The following is a 16,741-nucleotide window of genomic DNA, read 5'->3' as shown; positions in this document are numbered from 1 at the left end:
GCCCACAAAGACGGGGGTGGGGGGAGCGCCGAGTCAGAAGAGAGCTAAAATGGCGGAGGTTGTGAGTCCCTGCTTTGACTCTGTTTGCAAACTCTTGTTTCATTGTTTAAGCGATTAAATCTCTCGAGTAGACGCTGTCTCTTTAGATGCGAGGGCAAAATAGCACTTTATGGACTTCCACAGAGGACATCATGTTTAATACGGTTCCGGAAAAATCCAGTCAGAAGTTGTTCACGGAGTTTTCACAATAACTGCTTCTCATGAACTGAAGCTGGATTTGCGCGACGTCTCCTCCTTGAAAGTTGGATTACCGTGCATTTCTGGATCACAGACTGTAAGTATTCACGTTTATTATTTGCCTTTTACTGTAAGTTACGTTACCGGTAACCGGAGCTTAACATTATGTGAGTGTAGAGCTAAGCTTGCAAGCTAATTGCTTTGTGTTGTAATAATGTATTTCATAAACAACGTACCATATTTACACACGTGTATGTTGAATTATGCAGACTATCGTTTTTATCGATGTTTATTTAGACGTGTTTACAAACTTGCTAAGTTACCAGCTAAACTGTTACCGGTAAAGTTTGTTCTCATGATCAAACTCAAGAAACTCTAAGTACAGATGATTTGTTTAAAGTTATATGTATTTTACTGTTGTATTTACTTGAAGCTTTCTTAGATTTTGAAACGAAGTAAACACGTAATGTGTGTTGCTAATGTTGGGCCATGTAATATGTAATACATTAACGTTTTAATGAATAGTCTAACGATTTATAGTCATTGTACTCTATTGTTATAATATGTCTTTTTGACTGAATACAGACCCGTCGCCAGATCTCAGTCTTAAGGGGGGCATATGAAATGCATGGGAGGGCACACTTATTATTAGCCTACAGTACGTATACTTATAATAATATATACTCTATTCGCGCAGCACGTAATCAACAGAAGCAATTTTATGAATATCCATAAATCTATACAACATATTACATGTAACACCAGAGGCATCTCTCAAACATTGCATTTTAAAGCAGTCAACAGAGGGATATGCATTGCCATGAGACACGTGCGTGCGCGCACACACACACACACACACACACACACACACACACACACACACAGACTTTGAACCTACGGTAATTGAGTGGAGGCAGCGCTGTCGTCTCTCCCTTCCCTCCTGTCAGTACAGCGGCAGGCGGCATTTCTCCGAGCAGAACCTCCTCATTAATAAAGTGTCCACTCGGAATTAAACTTGTGAGTGAGGTCCTTTTCAAAAGCAAGCTGAATCACCGCAGTGAACAAGTCCATATCTTCTGAATGTAGTAGTCTGTTAAGCCCGGGGTCAGGCTCCACGGAGCTGGCATCAGGCTCAGGCTGTCGTCCAGGGTCTCCTTCTCCAACATCAGGCGTCGATGTCGTTTCAATTTTGGAGACTGTTGGTGGGCTTTTTAACCATTTGCGGATAATAGCCATCTTAAAGCAGTATAGCTAAGCGAAAACTCATCTAGTTTAAAAAAAGTGCGCTAACTGTTGAGCGGCTACACTGACGTAGGCTACGTCACGTACGTGTCGTACGTAGCCTCGTGATAGGCTGTTGCAGTGTAGCTAGATTCCCATCAATCAAACAAAATCACACCATTGTTTTTTATATTTTTAATGTTTTAATTATAAAGAATACAACATTAATGCAACACAAAATTAGCAACTATGATCATTTAAAATTGCAGTATTTTTTAAATACTGGGGGGGGCACAAGCGTCTTTGAGGGCGGGCCCGGCCCCCTATGGCCCGCCCATAGCGACGGGTGTGACTGAATACATGTTTGTTTTATTTGTCTATATCCTAGATTCGCAGCTGGACACATCCTTCTACACTGTATGCAAACATGCAACATCATTACACACAGTACAAGGAGTCAGACTGGCATATGAGGAGCAAAGGTGTGTAACACATATGATGTATTTAGCTAGTGAAACCACTACCAGTCTTAGATGTATAACTGATGATGACAAAGTTTTTTTTCTCTGCATAATCATAGGAACCCAGACAGTAGCATCGTTTCACAATGTTTCCATCACCATCATCAGTGGATGCCTTTGCCGTCCATAGCCTGAGATTTCAGATTTGCAGCAAAAAACTTGATTTTCCCATTTATTGGAATGCTGTGCAGGTATTTAAGTATTTTAGTAACTGTGTTAAATAAAGTAGTATTTACTTTTACAATAAATGTATTGCTTTTTTATATTTTTACAGGTTGTACCTTGCAGCTATCCATTACAATGTCACCAAGCCGTAACAAAAGCAGGAGAGGGAAAGTACAAGGCTATGGTCCCAAAACACACAAGTGACATACCGTAAGCAGTAATGTTTTATTTCAAATACATTCATAATTAAAAACTTAATGTATTGAGCAGGGAAATAAATGATCAAAACAAAAGATTTATTGACTGCAATATTTCTACAGTTATGTGGAGGATGTGATCAGGCTTGTGTTTGATGAGGTATTTGAAGATAAGCTGAAGGACACCCCGATTCCAATGGACCTGGCATCACAGTTTGAGAGACCTTCAAAGGAGGACGTGATTGCATACCATCTTCAGTGCAGGGGTTGTCGGAAGCCAACATTCTGATCAGGAAGCTCCAAGCGTATCTGGAGAACAACACACGACAGGATGATAACCTTATAGTGTCGTCTTAAATAGCACCAGCTGACAAAGCTTTGATATGCCATTTATCTGAATAGATAGCTGTAAGAAGTGAATTGAACAATTTTTGAAAGAAGAGCACAATATGGTTACTAAAGTATGTTTATTTGTATATTGTTTAACATTTAAATATATATTTGTAATAAATAAAAAAAAAACTTTTGACTGACTACTATATTTTCTTTAAAGTTACATCTTTTGTTCTTTTGGGTACTTTGTTACTATCATAATACTTTAGTGTTATTGGTTTAAAAATGTAATAAAACTTACTCTGGTCCTGCGCCTCAAAGGCTTATAGTCGGTACAATAAATGTTCTGTGTGTAGGGATTTAGACAATTTGTGCAAAACCTGGATGATGAATCACGCAGGTAAGAGGCCCTGGAACATGTTGCATTCTCCTTAAAACCTAATAAGTAAAAACATAGCACTTATAAGTAAGCAGTCTTTCATAATAAAGTTTACCATAGTAAAATAATGTAGAACTAACATTCATTTCAATTAATACTTTCTTTGTGCTACATTTGGTGTTTCCATATAGTTTGCACAGTAAAATAGTATGTAAGCAGTCTTTTATAAAAAAGTTTACTATAGTAAAATAATGTTAACAAGTGAAATAGTTTCATAATCATTTCAACAAATACTTAATATGTGCTACAATTGGTGTTTCCATATAGTTTGCGCAGTAATATAGTATGTAAGCAGTCTTTTATAATAAAGTTTACTATAGTAAAATAATGTTAATAAGTGAAATAGTTTCATAATCATTTCAACAAATACTTTCTATGTGCTACATTTGGTGTTTCCATACAGTTTGCAAAGTAATGTATACGTTATAATTACCTTTTGGATGTCTTTGCAACACATTTTCGTCTGTGAGAGACATTCTGGCATTCTTGACACCTAAAAAAGTTAAATCCAATCGCGTTCATTGACGGAGATCGTTTATATTGTAACGGCCGTCTGAACTCTCTGGATCGAGCTCGAAGTGGTAAGGCAGTACAGACACCATCGTTTATAGAGAAATATAACGCTTGTTTACGTTGCCTGTGACTCTCAGTCAGAACCGGAAAACCCACGCGTAGTCAGGGGCGTAACCTCGGAGCGGCTGCTTCACCATCAGAGTCTCTGTATTGTCTGAAAATTATTTAAATTGTTTAATCACATTATGTTCTGATTTTGTGTGCCATTAAACTTGAATGACAAAAAAACACTTTAAATAAAACCAAAACACAAATGATAAAAATGTACTTAACGTTACATACAGCTTTACACTGTCCAAGTTAAACATATCACATTTATCATGAGTTTTTAGTAAAACATACATATTTTATATGCTAGACGGTATAAACAATTAACATGCTCATTAGCATACTCTCATTGTCATTTACAGTGAACAGACTCAGAAAATGTGGACATATCAAAAGTGAATGTCCCTTTTTTACAAATTTTACACAATTATTGAACTCGTAAAAACAATGTATCATCTTTCAAAACAGTCAACTTCAACTTATAACTCGTAATTATTGCATAATCTATCAAAATACAAATTATATTGGTAGATTCACTGCATTTTACACAATTTCTCCCACCGCGTGGTCCCAATGATCAGCATGGAAAACGCATGCGCTATGGATTGAACTGGGAGCAAAGTTTTTAATATATGATAATAAGAGCTTTTTGAACACATTTAATGATGACATTTATATCTTTCAGAAGTATAACACATAACCAATGAATACGTAATAAAATAACACGCATTTTGTACCTGATGAGGGGAGATATTAATTAATGAAGACACGAGATACTGCGGCTGCTTCAACATCAGATTCTCTGTATTCTCTGAGCAGCGTGCGTCCGCGTCGCCCCTCCCCCGCGGGTAAACACTTCCCCAGGAAAAGCAATCAAACACTCGATTTATCATTCAAGTCTGAGCAAGGAATATCAATTGTCAGAGACAATTTTAAAGACATAATATTAAGCATATTCAAGAAATGCATTCTTTCATATTTAGTCAGTATTAATAAAATGTTTTGACAGGTAGGTTAAATAATAACATCACAGTATGGCATTTTGATGGTTGATGAATCTATATGTTCCAGTAGTCTCTTAATTACTCGGATTCAATGAGAACAAGTATGCTATTGTAATAAACCTCGTCCCTGAGGTACTGGGGAGCCTTAATTTATATAGGCTAAATAAACTGCCACCACCTTTAATTATAACCCGGTCAGGTCCGGGAGAGGAGAATGCCAAACACACAGCCAAACACAACTAGCAAAATATCACTTTATTCCAAAAATAGCAGCTCAGTAGCACTTGTTGACGTATCTCTTTTCCTAATAAATATCATACGCTGGTCAGCTCAAACCATATCAAAATACACTCTTGAAAATCAACCCAGTAAATATAAATACACAGCACAGCACACTTGATTAGTGTCAAATCACAGCAGACCTTTAAAAGTCTTCTCTAAATACAAACCCCCTGCCCATATGTGAACCCTTACAAGTAGAGTTATCCAACATATGACATTAGAGGAAAATTAAGTGCATTAGCGGCCCAACACAACAATTTCAAACACTTTAATCAATGTATAATTAAAAGACGGACTTCCCTGCAGTGTCTAATGACACCCCGCCGTCACGTTGAGGATCCCTCTTTCTCTTCGCATCGGCAACAGGTGATCCTCTCATGTGATTATGGCAACCAAGAGTCGTTTACATCACAATACGAAAGTCTTTGCTTGTTTTCCACGGAGAGATAGTCCTTATTCCCCGCAACAAGTAAAGAGTTAAATGGGCTCGCTATTCACAATCGAGAGAGTCTGCACTTGTCATCCGCCACAGAGCGTGTTTTTAGTTCCTTCACCTGCCGGCGTCCACCTATATGGTCCCTTTCCTCTCTATCTTATATTTTCCCCCCACTATCTTACTCTGGGCCAATAAGTGGACCCCCGGTTTTCTTCAGCGCCGGTGTTGCTAGCCAGCCACAAACGCCACAATACGATCCCCTTTCTCTTTCAAAGACCCAGCAGGTTTTCTCGTTTGTCTCTCTCTCTCGTGCCTTTTTCCCTCTCCCTTTTTAAAACCTACGGCTGATCACTCCATTAACAAATTACTCATGCTGTCAACAATGACTGACATCACTTAGTTCTTTCGATTTCACGTTACAATCTATTGAAAATGTAAAGAGTCTTGTCTATTTGTTTACAGTAGTAAACATGTTAATATAGTAATTTATCCTATATTAGTTATTTTTGCATGAATTATGAAACTTCTCAGTAGTTCGCTGGAAAGTATGAAAAAATAGTAGTTATTGATTAGTTAATAGTGAACTACCACGCTAATCTGTGTGCTATTACTTACCAGTTAATTAATCAGAGTTTCGTGTTAGTTAACAGTAGTTTCTAGATTGTTAATATTGCATTACTTATTTGTTCCTGTGTAGTTATTCATTAACAATGGATCAGTATTCTAAAGTGTTACCCATTTGGGTAGCTTTTCGGTTACGTCATGATGTCACGTCACATAAAACACATCAGACGTCGAGGCAGATTGTCGTGCCAGCGCGACGTCATTGCCATAGAAACCGTGCAGATAATCCGGACAACGGCTACAGGACGCACAGCTCGGATCAGAACAATTGTGATACACAAAGTGGACAGTGAGTCTGTCAAATTAGATATGCACCAAAATCAGATTTGGACTGACAGTGTGAATAAGGTATTAGTCTTGATAAAGAGGCTGCAAACAGCAGGGAACGTGTCACATGGGAACACACTTCATGTGTTGCTGGTTTCAAAGGAGCGAAAAAATCTTCATCATTAGATGAACTGTTGGCCAATTCCTTAGTGTGGTCCAAAGGCTCCAAAATAAATAACATTTAAATGAAACTGGCCATCAGCGCAATACATTTGTAAAAAAGATCTCTAAAACAGAAGTACTTTTTGACTGTAGATAAAAAAAAGTACTTAAGTAAAATGTAATTAAGTACAAGTAAAAGTATTGATTTTTTTATTGTACAAGAGTAAGGTAAAAATCCCCAAAAAAAATACTTAAGCACAGTAATCAAGTAAAATTACTCAAGTACTTTACACCTTTTTTTCCCGGACAGGGCTTATGCTGGTCCCAGGCTACAAATGCATATTTGAGCTACAATAATTTAAAAACACCTTTTACTGGCATACCTCAACATATATGAGTGCCATTGTTTTGTCACAAGATGCACACCAGTCTTGTTTTTTTTTGTAGGGTTTGTTTGTAAAAGCTTAAATGTCCTAGTATAAAAAAGGCCTGGTCCTGTAAACCCTGTCCGAAAAACTGCTCCAATGTTTTGAGCTGGCACAAATGTACATAACTCTGCTGAGAAACAACCATCTTTGTCAGCTTTACACTAGGCATGGGCCGGTTACCGGTTTCAAGGTATACCGAGGTTTTAAACAGTGAAGGTTTCAAAACCACTCAAATGTTTTGTGATACCGTCTCCAAGGTATGAGCTGTGTTTATACAAATTCATTAAGTCATGTGATTGATTTGATGTTTACATTAAAAAATACATTACAAAAATATTATATATCTGTGTTGTCAGTGGTCGCCTCTTAGGCCAACGAAGGAGCCCTGTAGGAGAGGAGTGAAGTGGGGACGCCGGACGGCTGCTTGTTATACTTATACGACGGAGATCTGTCTGCCTCCCTCCTCGCCTGGTGGTGGCACTCTTCGATCATCACAAGTAAGGAATTGATGTGAACATTGTGGCAAACATTGAAGGAGGAAGACCTATGATTGGTTGCTGCGTGGGGAAAGTATACCTACTGTCTGTGTGTATAACGTTGCACTTGTGAGTGTTTGCAGACGTCAGCTCACATCCGAACTTCTACCCTGTGGTCTGAAGGAAAGGAGGCTGGAAGGAGCCGGTTTCATTCTGGCAGCCCGCTGTACGACACGACTCCGCATCACGGTCTACCTACCTGTGAGTTACCAACAGCGGACGTGTTAGTCCAAGTATTGCAGCAGCAGTGGCCTGCACCTTCTTTTGGCTGAAGCAACCAAGGTGTTGTATGCCCCCTTGCATGTTCACAAGAGTGCTATCGTTGTTGAAGGAAAATCTGTGTGTTCTTTGCTGTTAGCCTGCAGATCAAGCCAAGGGCTTTGTGTCGCCGTGGGACTGTTCCTTCGTCCGCTGGAAATTCATAGGTTAAGTGTGTATTAGACGTCTGTCCTAGTGAGGAAGACTAGAAGTGCTGTATCTCCACGCGTCGTTTCCAACTATCTGTGCCTAAAAGGGCTAAAGCCTTGCACCCACGCCGGTCTACTTGCCGTAAGTCAAACCCGCCCAAAGCCCAGAGCCCAGTGTACCTACCTATATACTCACCTGTACGCCCAAAGCCCAGAGCCTAGTGTACCTTCCTGTATACTCACCTGTACGCCCAGAGTCCAGAGCCCAGTGTACCTTCCTGTATACTCACCTGCACGCCCAAAGCCCAGTGTCTCTATCTGTATACTTACCTGTACGCCCGAAGCCCAGAGTATCTTCCTGTATGTTCACCTGAACGCCCAAAGCCCTGCGTCCAGTGTACCGACCTTACACTCACCTGTACCCCTCCAGCCAGGAGGCTAGCGTACCTGTCTGTGGATCATCTGGGCGGCGGTAGCTTAAAACATTAAGGTACCTATCTGACCCAGTTACCTGTATTCTGTCCCTCTAAGTCCCGACAGAGAGGATGTGAAGAGGGAGACAAAGTTAAGGACATTCAACCCAATTCACGTGTGGACGAAGAAAACAAGGACAGGCCAAGAAGACTTACCTGTGGTATAATAAAGATTGTTATATTTTATTCTGTTTCTAGTCTGTTTGGTCATTGGGGCATTTTGGGACCTCGTCGGGGTGGAAACTGAGGTAGTGGCGTGACTCACGTTAGAGGCCTGTGACAACTGCATACACATCAAACTCTTCAAATTCACATTCAGTTACTGCTTTCACTTGGTCAGACTGGCTTTTACTTTTACAACAACGTGCATAATGATTATTTTTACCACAATTGTTGCATTTCTTACCATACGCTGGACATTTTCTCGGTTGATGCTGCATCCCACAACGATCACATGTTCTTTGATATTTTTCATTCGTCGCTCTGCCCCTCTCCTTCAGCAGCACAGTTTTCCTCACAGGTGTCTGATATTTCTTTACCACATCCACTGTACATGTCTCATTCAATAATTCTTTAGCTTGTGTCTTAACAGTTTCTGCTGCTCTGCAAAGCGAAAGAGCCTTCTCCAAATCCAAATCCTGTTCCCGGAGCAATCGTTCTCTTAGTCCATTATCAGGTACTCCACACACAATTCTGTCTTTTACCAGGGAATCTGTCAATTCTCCAAACTCACACGTTTTACTCCTGTGTCTCAATTCCGTTACATATTGATCAATGGTTTCTCCGTTTTTCTGCATGCACGTAAAAAATCGATGTCTCTCATATGTAACATTCCTCGTCGGAATACAAAAGGCTTCGAATTTATCCATTATTGACTGCAATCTCAAACTCTCTCCTTCTTCAAAAGCAAAGTTATTGTATACTTCTAATGCTTCCTCACCAACTACATGAAGAAACAATGACGCTTTCATTTTCTCCACTTTATGATCTCCATCAATTGCAGATAAATATAACAAAAACCTTTGCTTAAATCTTCTCCAATTTTCAGCAACATTACCGGAGAGTTGAAGTTTCGGAGGCGGCTGCAGTCCTTCCATTCTTTTGATTTATACTCCACACGTGCACGCACTTTTCTTCAAAACTTTTATAATCCACCTTTACTTCCACACGTTCCTTTCACAAACACACACACATATATATATATATATATATATATATATATATATATATATATATATATATATATAAATATATATAGCCAGGTTGCCATTACCATTATCATTACAACCAGATGTTACCTGTCATGCAGTTTTATTAAACCTTTACAATGTGATCAAATGTTACCTGTCAGGAATTTCTTAAACCATATGTGAGCTCTGTAGATTCCACTTAAAAAGATTTAAGTCTCCTGATTTGAAGGAATAAGTCTTGGCAAGTTTGCAAATGAATTCTATCCTGGTATATTACAAATTAATTGGTGAGTTCTGGGACATACTTCGATGACGTCATGCAATGTGAACGAAAATGTTAATGTTAATGAATATTTCATTCATTCTTATAACTTATGTCCAATATAATTTTATTTACTATTCCCATCTTTGAATATTGAATATTTCATTCATTCTTATAACTTATGTCCAATATAATTTTATTTTATAATATAATTTTATTTACTATTCCCATCTTTTTTCCTCATCATTTTTTTCCACAATACATTTTACAATGTGGGCAATATTAGCCGTTAGAGTGTGCATTGATCTGCACTTCGAATTCTAACTAGTAGAAATAGAAATAGTAGACCAACCGGGTATCTTTGGGATACTCATTTCAACATACTACGATTTGGGAGGTACTAATTCTAGTTTCGAATACTATTTAGGACGGATAGTATGCGAATTGGGACTCAGCATATACCCCTGGTCAGAGCCTGACTCCACCCACTGGCAATATTTGAAAATGCAAGAAAAGTGGGAAGATCCCAACGGAGATAGAGGGGACGAACTAAGCTCGTACCAAGTGTGTGGAGAGATCGTAACAAGGGCGTGGTGAGCTTGAACCTGCTTACGTCACAAGTTATTTTTTGGACCCAACATCCAATAGGAAAATTCAACTGAAGTAGCCACCGTTCAACCTGAAGAGGACAGCACTTTTTTTACACCATATATTTAGGGCCCGAGTACCGAGGAGCAGGCCAGAATGTCCTGCACCGTGGGTGCAAAGCCCTATTGTTTTTGCCCAGTTTCTTTTCTTCTTCTTCTCCAAAATGAATCGCATTTTTGAGGGCCTAAACATGCTCGAAAACTCATGAAACTTTGCACATGCGTCAGAAGTGACGAAAATTTACATGTGGTATAGGCGTCAGAAGTGGGCGTGTAGAAATGACTCTATAGCGCCACCTGCAAAATTTCAAGAGAACAGCTCTCCCGCTACGAAAAACGTACAGATACGAAATTTGGTAGGGTCATCTATCACCTCAAGACCAACAAAAAAGTCCCTGGAACCAAGCTCTAAACCCCACAGGAAGTCGGCCATTTTGAATTTTCTCTGTGATTTCTGTGCAAATTTTGCCATTTCCAGGCTTCGTACTTTAAAGAACTCCTCCTAGAGATTTTATCAGATTATCATCATATTTGGTCAGTATCATCTAAAGGCCTTTGCGATGTTAAATTGCGGAGCTTTTGACTTTTCGTTGGAGGGTGTGTCCGTGGCGGCCTGACAAATTTCACCATTTTCGCATGACACAGGAAGTTGTTATAACTCAGGCATACAATGTCCAATGTGCCCCACGCTTCACATGTTTGATAAGAGTCTTGGCCTGAACACATTTCAATGCCAATATTCAGCTTCAGTCATAGCGCCACCTAGAGGTAGCAGGAAATGCCTTGTTTTACGCCGTGATTTACTGCTCTTAGAGATTTAATCAAATCATCCTCATATTTTGTCAGACGGATGTTAAGCCCTTTGCGGTGATAAATTGCGAAGATCTTGACTTTTCGTTGAAGGGCGTGTCGGTAGCGGCCTGTCAAAATGTGATTTTTCGTCATAAAACAGGGAGCTATTGTTATTCAGGCATACATTGTAAGATCTGCCCCCAACTTCACATGTTTAACCCATTAGGTGGCGCAAATACCCTTAGAGTGAGGGGGTGAAATTGTGATATACATCTTCAAATTAATATAACTCTGGCATTTTTTGGTCTAGAAGCCTTTTGGTCTTGTTTTAAAGAAGACACTTTGGGGGTTTTCACAGAGGTGAAAGTAGGTGAAAATATTAAATAATTAAATTGTTATAGCAGTTTACATTTATTTTAATAAATAAAAATAATTCCATAACATATTAGTTTTATAAATAAAATTATAAAAATGTAAATGTTTCACAAAAGTAATAATGCAAACATGAAGCCATAAGTCTCAAGTAGTTCTGATCCAAATTTCAAGTTAAAATCACAAAAAAAAGATTGGTTTTACCAACAACGGCCACTAGGTGTCAACGGTTTGCAGCATACACTTGTCACAAATTATTCAATTACAATCATTGCGTTATTATTACTGCAAAAAGGTTTTGAAATATGAAAACTACATTCTTAGAGCTTTCCATCAATATATAGTTTTTCAACATTTTTGATTTATAATAAGATATAGTTTTATGAATATATAATAATTAATATGCATTCCTATGGGGGGGGAGCATGTAATAAAAAACTGTCACTACATTATTTCTATCAACAGATGACCTTGAAATATGAAAACTACATTCTGAGAGCTTTCCAGTGATATATAGTTTGTCATGATTTTTTAGGTTTAGAACAGGGTATTAGTGCTATACATATGTAAAAACAAATTGAGTCCAACTGTGTGACATTTTAGAAACTGACCAGAGGTGGAAAGAGTAATAAAATATTGTACTCAAGTCTTTAATAATATTTTACTTAAGTAAAAGTAAAGTTACTGGTCTAAAAATCTACTCAAGTAAAAGTAAAAAGTAAGTCATTTTAACTTTACTCAGAGTAAAAGTTACTTTTTTTACAGCGGGGAAAGGTGGAGGATTCTAGTTTAGTTCAAAAATGACAAGGGAATATAAATCTCAAACTAGTTGTTTTAAATTGTAGGAACATCTTTACAAATAAAGTGCAATAACAAAAAGTTAATAATATAAAAGGTTATTTAAACTAAGAAACATTTATGGAATTGTTTAATGATTTTTACATGTGAGTTATGCACTTTTGAATTGGTGGTCAGCAGCTAGTAAATACAATCACTTTAGTAAGGTTGTAATTTATGTATTGCTGGTAACATACATTATTTTATTAAACTATATAGTTTAAATGAGCATATAATGAGATGAGTGCCATGGCTATATTCTTTTGACACGTTTATTGTCTTCTAGCTTCCCTGACCTGGGTACCTGATGTCAGACCTTTATTCTTCTTTCTCTCTTCTCGACCTGCGCATTCACGAGGACGTTCTGAAGTTGTGTTTGACTTGAAGCGAAGCTGCTAGACCTCGGAAGATAATGCGCATGGTATTAAAAACGCGTCGTGCAAATGAGCGCCAAAAACCCGTTCTGCAATTTCGTACTCAAGAGCATGAATCCTATCTTTCATAGGAATGAAACACTCGCTTCGCGTCAGTGGAAAGTGGTCGCTTTAAATATGGTCAAGGGTTTCTTTTATAAGATTTGAACTGAGGCGGGTCTGCATTTGCGCGTGCCTGTCTCATCCGTCTCCATGGTTCTTTTTGCGCGTTCCCCCGCCCATCAATCATCCGTTGCACGTTTTTATCACCTGGCTTTTTTTAAATATTTTTTTACTCAGTAACGGATTTGATTTAAAATGTAGCGAAGTACAATACTTTAAACAAAACATACTTAAGTAAAAGTAAAAGTACAGATTTTAAAAACTACTCAAAAAAGTAAAAGTACACAAAAAAAAAACTACTCAATTACAGTAACGTGAGTAAATGTAATTCGTTACTTTCCACCTCTGAAACTGACTCTCACTACATCATAATTTTCCCAAAATGGTGATGCAATATGAAAACTACACTCTTAGAGCTTTCCAGTGATATATAGTTTGTTATGATTGTTTAGGTTTGGAACAGGGTATTAGTGTTACAAATATATAACAACAACGTGGGCCCAACTGTATACCCGTGGCATTTTAGAAAATGGCTCTCACTATGTCATTCCTTTACAAAAATAGTGATAGTAAATGAAATCTACACCCTTAGATCTTTCAAATGATGTATAGTTTGTCATGATTGGATAAGAATTCACATGCAAAACACTGAAGTAAATGATGGCGTCCCGCTGGCGGGACAGTGACATTTCGCAAGATATAAATGTTTTGAGGCGCACTCTCTTTAAAATTGAACCAATTACTCTCCCGACATAATTTATTTTATAAAACACTGTTGATATATGTATTCTAGAGGCTTAGACCTTAAACAATATATAGTTTGTTGTGATACACATAAAATTTATATGGAAAATATTGAAGTAAACTTAGTAAGTTTAAGGAGTTGTTAATAGGGGTCTTGGCCTGAACACATCAACATTGCATAATTCAGTAACAATCAGCGCCACCTAGAGGCAGCAGGAAATACCACGTTTTACGCTGTGACTTACTGATCTTAGAGATTTAACCATATTAACATCATATTTCAACAGTCTAATCTCAAGACCTTGTGTGATGATAAATAGCAACGACTTTGACTTTTTGTTAAAGGGGTGTCCGTGGCAGCCTTGCAAAGTATCGCTAAATGAATCGCATTTTTGACAGCCTAGACAAGCTTAAAAAGTCATGAATCATTGCACACGTCTAAAATGTGGTGAAAATTTTTATTTGAAATAGGCGCAGAACTGGAGGTGTAAAAATAGCTCTATAGCGCCACCTACAAAAACTTAAGAGAGCAATCCCACCCCCCACCCCCCGCTACGGTAAACATACAAAATGTGATAGGATCATGTATCACCCCAAGACCTACAAAAAAGCTTCTTGGAGCCAAGCTCTAAACCCCACAGAACCTCTGCCATTTTGAATTTTCTATGTAGCTTGAGTGCAATTTTTGCCATTTCTGGGCTTTATACTTTAACAAACTCCTCCTACAGATTTCATTAGATTAAAACCATATTTGGTATGTGTCATATAAAGGCCTTTGCGATGTTAAATTGCGAAGATCTTGACTTTTCGTTAGAGGGTGTGTCTGTGGCGGCCTGCCAAATTTCTGCTTTTCGCTATAAAACAGGAAGTTGTTCTAACTCAGGCTTATAATGTCCAATCTGACCCATGCTTCACATGATTGATAAGTGCCCTGGCCTGAACACATCAACTTGGAAATATTCAGAGACAGTCATAGCGCCACCTGCTGGCAGCAGGAAATGTAAGGTTTTACAGAGTGATTTACTGCTCCTTGAAATGTATTCAGATCATCAATACATTTGGTCAGCCTGAACCAAAAGACTTTACAATGGTAAATTGTGGGGATCTGAAATTTTCGTTAAAGGGGTGTGTCCGTGACAGCATGGCAAAGTTTGATGTTTCACCATGAGAAAGCTGTTGTAACTCAGGCATACTTTACTAATATCATAGCGGTACCCATGTGTGCGAGGGCCCTACCATCGCTACTTGCAGCTTTAATGTAGTATTGAAACTTTATATCCAAATGTCAAAAAACTTAATAAAATCAATGAACAGCACTAATAAAGCATCATTCTTACAGATCATTAACTAAAAAAAGTTGGTGGTTTAGTTACTCTTTAATGCAGGTGTGGATGTGTGACTGCAAAGGAGCTTTGGGTACTTTTGGTGTTTTTTAACTTTAGGGTTTACCACAAACTTTAGTGCTTATAAACAAAAGAAATGTTTTACTTTTTGTAAGTTCAAACAAATATTGGTTTCTATTTTTATTTTTATTATTATTTTTTCATTACATGCAAACACTGTATAATAAAAATTTTCTGAGAGTGGATGGTGCTTTGTTACTTCTAGAAAATTTTATTTTCTGGACATACAGTATGTATAGGTACAATTTGTTACAGTAGTCTTAGTTAGTGGTTTAATGTTAATGTGTATGTAAAGCTTTACACATAGCCTCCTATTGTTTTGTTTATGTCATTTAAAGTATATTTTAGTTTATCTCTCATGTTTTTGCATTGGATTACCAAATGTTACACAGTGTTTGAATAACTTTGTTCCTTGATGTGATTTTGGGCCAAATATGTTTTTAAACACTAAGGGGTAGTTTCCCGGACAGGGATTAGCTTAAGCCAGGACTAGACCTTAGTTTAATTATGAAATATAATTAGAACAAACATTCCTTTCTAAAAACATTACTTGTGTGGATTTTGATGCAAAACAAAGGGCACTGATGTATTTTAAGATATGTCAGTGCAAGTTGTTTTCAGTTTGGACAGCTCTTACATTTTTTTTTGTTTAGGACTAGTCTTATCCCTGTCCTGGAAACCGCCCCTAAGGCCTGGTTTCACAGATAAGGCTCAGCTAAAGCCAGGACTAGGCCTTTAGTTAAATTAAGACGTTTAAGCATTTTTTACGTTTAAACATGCCTTAGAAAAGTACGTTACTGGTGTGTATCTTAAGACAAATCAATGGCACTGGCATATTTTAAGATCTGTATGTGCAAGTAGTTGTATGGGGCCACCATTCGTCAAACTTTTATGACCCCCTCCCCCACCCAGTGACAGTTGCTGTCTGACAGGTCGTTTTTATGACCCCTTGACAGATGGCGTTTTATGACCCCTTGACAGATGGTGTTTTATGACCCCATGACAGATGGTGTTTTGACAGGTTGTGTTTTATGACCCTTAACAGATGGTTTTATGACAGTTTGTGTTTTATGACTCCTTAACAGATGGTGTTTTGACAGTTTGTGTTTTTATGACTTGTTTGACAGGGGGCGGGACCATCAATCAAAATCTGTACAAGTTGTCAACTTTAGACAGAAAGTATTTAATGGTTTTATGGCCGGTCATTTAGAGTGATTGCTTTTCCTGAGTGTATTTTATGTCAAGCCTATGCTGATATGTTTAATGACGGCTCATGTGTGACAGCTCGTGTTTCGACATTTGATGTCAGCTCTCACCCTTCCTCCCTCCTTTCTCACAAGACCTGCATTCTTTCACAGGGGTGCGTGTTGTAAAGCGATTAAAGATTTCAAAAACTCAATGTTGGTAAAACAATCCCCCATTACGGTGTCAAAAAGTAAATGTTTATTTTAGATTTAGACAAATCATGAACAATGCTACGATTAAAACTTTTGATTGTAACATCACAAGTTATTTAATTAAATATTCCGTATACGGGTATAGTTTAAGCAATGATCTGAGCCAATACTACAATCTTTAGACGATAGTCTAAACTAAATAAAATTT

The 16,741-nt window shown here is 37.9% G+C and overlaps 1 long non-coding RNA gene across 1 annotated transcript; it reads left to right on the top strand.

The window, feature by feature from the left end:
- Positions 1-536: 536 nt before the first annotated feature.
- LOC135730077 (uncharacterized) lies at positions 537-2,799 on the top strand. The gene is made up of 4 exons (XR_012337865.1): positions 537-577; positions 1,847-1,940; positions 2,254-2,354; positions 2,465-2,799. It is a non-coding gene; the product is annotated as an uncharacterized lncRNA (long non-coding RNA).
- The last annotated feature ends 13,942 nt before the right edge of the window (positions 2,800-16,741 follow it).

Source organism: Paramisgurnus dabryanus, chromosome 11 (assembly GCF_030506205.2).
Source record: "Paramisgurnus dabryanus chromosome 11, PD_genome_1.1, whole genome shotgun sequence".
Classification (NCBI taxonomy): Eukaryota; Metazoa; Chordata; class Actinopteri; order Cypriniformes; family Cobitidae; genus Paramisgurnus; species Paramisgurnus dabryanus.
The sequence above is the reverse complement of the archived record's forward strand: the minus strand, read 5'-3'. Positions and strand labels throughout refer to the sequence as shown.